The sequence below is a fragment of the Panthera tigris genome, chromosome D2 (genome assembly GCF_018350195.1).
Source record: "Panthera tigris isolate Pti1 chromosome D2, P.tigris_Pti1_mat1.1, whole genome shotgun sequence".
Taxonomy (NCBI): Eukaryota; Metazoa; Chordata; class Mammalia; order Carnivora; family Felidae; genus Panthera; species Panthera tigris.
The window spans coordinates 69,455,532-69,460,859 of record NC_056670.1 but is presented as its reverse complement, the minus strand read 5'-3'; the positions used below and the strand labels follow the sequence as shown (position 1 = coordinate 69,460,859).

General features: G+C 51.0%; 1 pseudogene; it reads left to right on the top strand.

The window, feature by feature from the left end:
• Positions 1–219: 219 nt before the first annotated feature.
• Positions 220–359, top strand: LOC122232240 (annotated as a pseudogene).
• The last annotated feature ends 4,969 nt before the right edge of the window (positions 360–5,328 follow it).

The window sequence follows — 5,328 nt, the reverse complement described above, 5'->3', positions numbered from 1 at the left end:
GTTAAGCTGAGAAATAAGTCACAAAATATAAACCACACAAACAGAGCCACAACCCCTTCCATCTCGAATGAGTTACTCACAAGCGAAAGAAACGTTAGCCGACGAAGCAACTGGCATTGCTCTTACCCTAGGTTGGCATTAGCAACACTCTATTGTTCTGGAAACACTTTCCGTCCTACCAACTCATTTCGTTTCCCATAACCATACGCCAAGGAAGTAACTGCACGTTGTTAAAGCCTGAGGCTGAGGCCGGTGAACTCACAAGCATAGGTCGCGTGCTACATGAGGGACATGTCTTTCAGTAACACCACAGGGGACTCTGGTCCAATGGGTGGAGTTTGATAGTTCTTGCTACGAGGCATAATAAAAAATATATATAAAATAAATAAAAATCGAAAAATCTAAAAAATAAAAAGGAAGTAGTAAAGGGATTGTTCTCATTTCCACTTGGCAAGTGGAGAACTAGCAGATTCATTTCTTGAGGTGGGCCTCTGCAGACAGTCTTTGCAATGAAATCCCTACTGTAGTTTCTGAGAACCCTAGAGTCGAGAAACGGAAGACGAGGTATACAGTTGGTATCAGAGAAGACTAGAACTGAGGGCTTGCCAGCTCATCTTTCTCTGATGACGTATTCCTAGTGGGCCACACGAGATCCGCTGAAACAAGGCAAAATTCTTTAAAACTCCTAACCGCGAAGCCGGCGAGGCAGAGAGGATAGCCCCGTTTTACCGCTGAATAAGCTGAAACGAGAAAGGTCGCTCCGCGGCCGGCAGAAATCGCGCCAAGAGCTGGCCAAGATGGAACTAGCAACGATTTTGCCCAAACAGCATGTTCTTCTTCTTTGTAGCTAGAGCGTAGGGTTATTTTCCATTTGCGTGCTGGACAGGAATGTAACTCCCGGGAGAAGGAACGAGAATTGCCCTCGCGACCTGTCCCGCTGTCTGTCTGGAAAGCTGAGAATATAAATACACAGATTATGGTTCATATGCTGGGCTTGAGCTGAGAAATTCACGAACTCTATTCTCTGCGCTCTGAGCTTTGCATTCTTAACTTCCTTCACATCGGCAGGGAAGTGGATGTGGTTCTCTCGGTGGATCCTCACAGTTATAGCTCATTCTGACGGGCACCACGGGGATAAGAAAACAGGAAGAGAAGTTGCAAAAGGACCAGGATCCTTCAGAGCAGTGAAGGCAGGGCCATGTGTACATACGAAAGAATAACTGTAAGAGAAGTACAATGAACAGTCCCCACCCATCCATCTGATCGCCAACTCAGCAGCCCTCCATGACAGTTCTCAGCTGACCTCGGCTTGAGGGAGCCAGCATGAAGCCCATCACACTGTGGGCCTGCAGTCAACACCGGGTCCATTTGTTCCCAAGGTCCCGGCTCTGTGCCACCTCAGCACAAAAACGTGAGTGGTGTGGAAGGGGGTCTTGGGCAGGAAGAATGGAAGATATGTGGTCTTGACGGTGAAGCTCGGGTGGGCAGGGCCTTCCTGCTGCACACCTTTGGGAAAGACTTCTTTGTCCGACACGGTCCTGGGCCCTGCGGACACAACCTCTTCACGTGGCCTCGCCACGTCCCCGTTGTGCAGCTGGGGTGACATTAAACGTCCTCCAAAGGACTCGCAGGTGGGCAAGGAGAAGAACCGGGAATCCAGCCTAGGTCTGTGTGAACCAAAAGGCTACTGGTGAACTCGCTGGCTAAAGAGACCAGAGGGGCCTAGCATTGCTAACAGAACAGCCAGAGGATGGTGGGGGCAGAGAGAAGACCCTGGAAAAGGCGGCCAGACAGCCCACGTGCAGACCTTAAAGTTGGGGGGGGGGGGGGCGGTCACTGCCGCAGGGGTAAGATGCTGCCTTCTGGCCATCTCCTGCCCCACTCAGAGACCACCATCCATCAGCCCACCGTGGTGCGCGATGTCCCGAAGGACAGGGCTTGGGACATCGGCCCCAATTTCTAAATCATAAGGATGGCCACTGTGTGCCCTTATTCAAAATGCGCCTTGAATGAACACACTCGGCCAAGAGAGGGGGTGCTTCCCCCATCAAGCCATGTGCCCATAGGCCTATGTCTGCCGCCAGGGGTGACTTCGCTCATTCACGCAGATGTGCTGCAAGAGCGAGCTGTGGCCCTGCTCTGAGAAACCCCCTTTATGAGTCTCCACATTTATTTATTCCATGAACACTCGCTACATCCCGGGCCCTTCAGAGAGGAGGGAGTCAGAGCTCCCGCTGTTGAGGAGCTGAAGGTCTGGTGGGGGAGGAGGTCACAAACACAGACGATGGAAAAGCACGATTGAGGGGCACAGGGAGGCCCGGCAAGGGGCCCCAAGTCCACACTCTGGCGTGTCTCCTGGCAAATCCGCTCTCTACACTCTCCTTCTCCTCGCCCCCTCACTCGGCAAATCAGGACTGAGCGAGGCAGACCCCCGCTCCCGTCCCACCAGCTGCTCCCGCTCATCAGATCCCGGCTGAGTCTGCCCTGGGCTGGTCACCCTTCACCCCCAGGTGTAGTCAAACGGTCCTTTGTCTCCGGGGACTCTGGGAAATTCCTTCCTTCCTCCCAGCTTGGGGACCTGCCACTCTTAATAGGTTCAATATTTGATTGTCAACAGATGGAAGGGTCAGTTCTCAAAAAAAAAACAAGGGCTTTGGGTCTGAATTGTTTCTTTAAGTCTCTCCAACTCTCCACAGGATCTCAGGCCAAGATGTTAGGCTGAACCTAAAATCAATCAGGCCCCAGGCTACAGAAAAAGTGGCTCAAAAATACAAAACGTGCTCGCTAACACATGGTGCGACGCTTTCTTCTCCAGAGCACGGATGCTCTTAGTCTCTGAACGGTTTAGAGAACAGCACAGACATGAGTCTGAGGTGGCCAGATCCTTTGAAGGATACTTAAAAATGACAACAACAATAACAATAACAAAAAGGCATCTCACTTAGCATTTTCCGGCAGCCACTTACGAAATCCTGTTTCCCAGGAATCTTCCTCACTTATGAAGTGTGCTTGTGGCCACGTTGGCCTCACCCTCCCTGGCTGGCAGTCTCTCACAGAAGCCAGAGACTTGAGAGAGACAGAGAGAGACAGAGAGAGAGAGAGATCCGGTGGCCTGTGTGAAGCGTGGAGGCAGAATTGCTTTTGATGTGGCTCTTCTAGAAAGCCACTAAGTAAAGACACTGGACCCACCTCCTTCCTGTCAAACAACAGCTGACCAAGGTTTGCCAGGACGCTGCTGGGGAGATGTTCAGTTCCCCACTGATCGGAGGCCCCGAGTGGACCAGGGACTGGAATCGAAACTCAGTCAGCAAGAGGAACTGTTTCTCACTAACAGGGGCACCTGGTACTACCTAACCTAGACCCAGAAACTTCAGCTGTAAAAACCACCCAAAGGAGCCATTCTTCCTGTGCTGCCGGAAGTGAGAGACCACTTTGGCTAAAAAGGAAACAGTCATCGAACATCCTAACAGAACATCCTAAAAGCCACGCACCTTTCTCCCTGGGAGGACGCTGGGACTCCAGCAAAGACATCTGTCCTTCCCTCCTGCTGTTCCCAGCCCCTCCCTCAGCATCTGCGTCTGGCACAATGGCGGAGTGGCCAACAGCAGATAGCAGAGAGAAATGTCCACTTTAGGGAGGCATTCGTTAGAGAAAAGGCAAGAGTGTGGCTATAAATAGAATTCTGGGATACATGCAAATCATGGGTGAATCCACCTGAGCGTTCTTACTCTATTAAATATTTTATGAGCCCTGAACAACTGACTTGCTTCAAGAAGTAGACATATTAATAACGCGTAAGATTTACTGAGCACCTACTATAGTTCTCAGCCGGAAAAGTAGAGTGCTCAGGGAGAGATGCAGGGAGGAGACTTTGCAAGAGAGCAGGAAACAGAGCGGGAATGGCATTCCTGGTGAGGAAGGTCAAATGCCAGGGCCCAGAGGTAGGAACGAAGTCGCTACAGGACCCCGACGATGCCTTTCTGGGGAAGGTGGATTCGTTGCAGGTCAAACTTTCACCTGGAAGGCCTGCCCTTCTCTCGAGCACTTGCTCGGAGAACTTGCTTCCTCGCCCGGGGTCTCTTTATGGGGCTATTGAGCCCAGCGCTGAGCGAGGCAGAGAGGTTTTGACAGTTTCATTTTATTTTGTCCTAAACAAGAGATAATATGAAATAGGCACCTGGGAGTGGTTTGAATTAACAGCCCAAACCAAATGAACAGCTGCATCCCAGAGAGGTGGGGGGGGGGGGGAAGTTTCCTGCTTTGGGCCATATTTCCTTTCAGCAACATTACATTAACACTTATGAAATACAGCCGAAAAGTCAGGCCGTATTGAAGGGGCAGGAGAAACGTACTTCCATACGCCGTGCAAAATGTACAGCCAATTAATTGGCCGTGTAAGCCTGGGTTTTCAACTCATCTGCAGGAGTCTCGAGGTTAATGAAACCATTACGTATGCATGGATGTTGTGGAAGGGGGAAACGGAAGGAATAATTGACAATGCCCTCCATCTAGCTTTGTGGTGTGGGCTGTTCTTATCTGACAGTCCTTATCAGAGTCAGGTATGTGGGCAGAATGGGCCTCTGAGTGCGCGTGCATGGGTATGCGTGCGTGCGTGTGTGTGTGTGTGTGTGTGTAACCATGTTAATGAGAACAATTATATTTCTCCATCTGGAGTCCATTAGCCATGATTATGATGATGGACTCTCCTACCCTTATGACTATCAGGATTAGCTAACCCCATTATTACCCAGGCCACCTTTCTCAGTCCGCTGCACGGAGCAGAGGGGACGGTTTCCTGTCATCTAAGCCAGCTCCTTCTCTCCCACTCCAGAGGAGCCGGGGTAAACTCCCTCACCCCATCTCAATTACAAGAGCCCTAATAGGCCCTCCTGTCCCAAGTGACGGGCCTCTGCAGGTGTGCAGGAGGAGGGGGCGGGACGGCCAGCTGATCTGTGTGGCCAGGGGCGTGACGCTCTCTCCACTGCGTTCATGGCACCAGGCCTGCGTCCTGCAGGTGTGCGGCAATTATCTGGGCCCGGTTACCTCATCGTTTCTTAGGGTGGATGGAAAAAATAAATAAGACACACTAAAAAGCCTGTTATTACAAAATAGGAAAAGCCTGAGAGACAGGCAGGACCCCCAAATGGAATGCTTGATCCCTTCAATCAAGCCTCTGGCTTCAAGCACTTGTCCCCCAAAGACTGAAGACAGGAAGAGGATGTAGGGTTGCTTTTCGGGATGAAAGTACTGATCAAACTGGTAAGATTTGGGGGCCCTGGGTTCCCTCCTCCTGAGCAGTCTTTCCCAAGAATCTTCATTCCTGGTCAC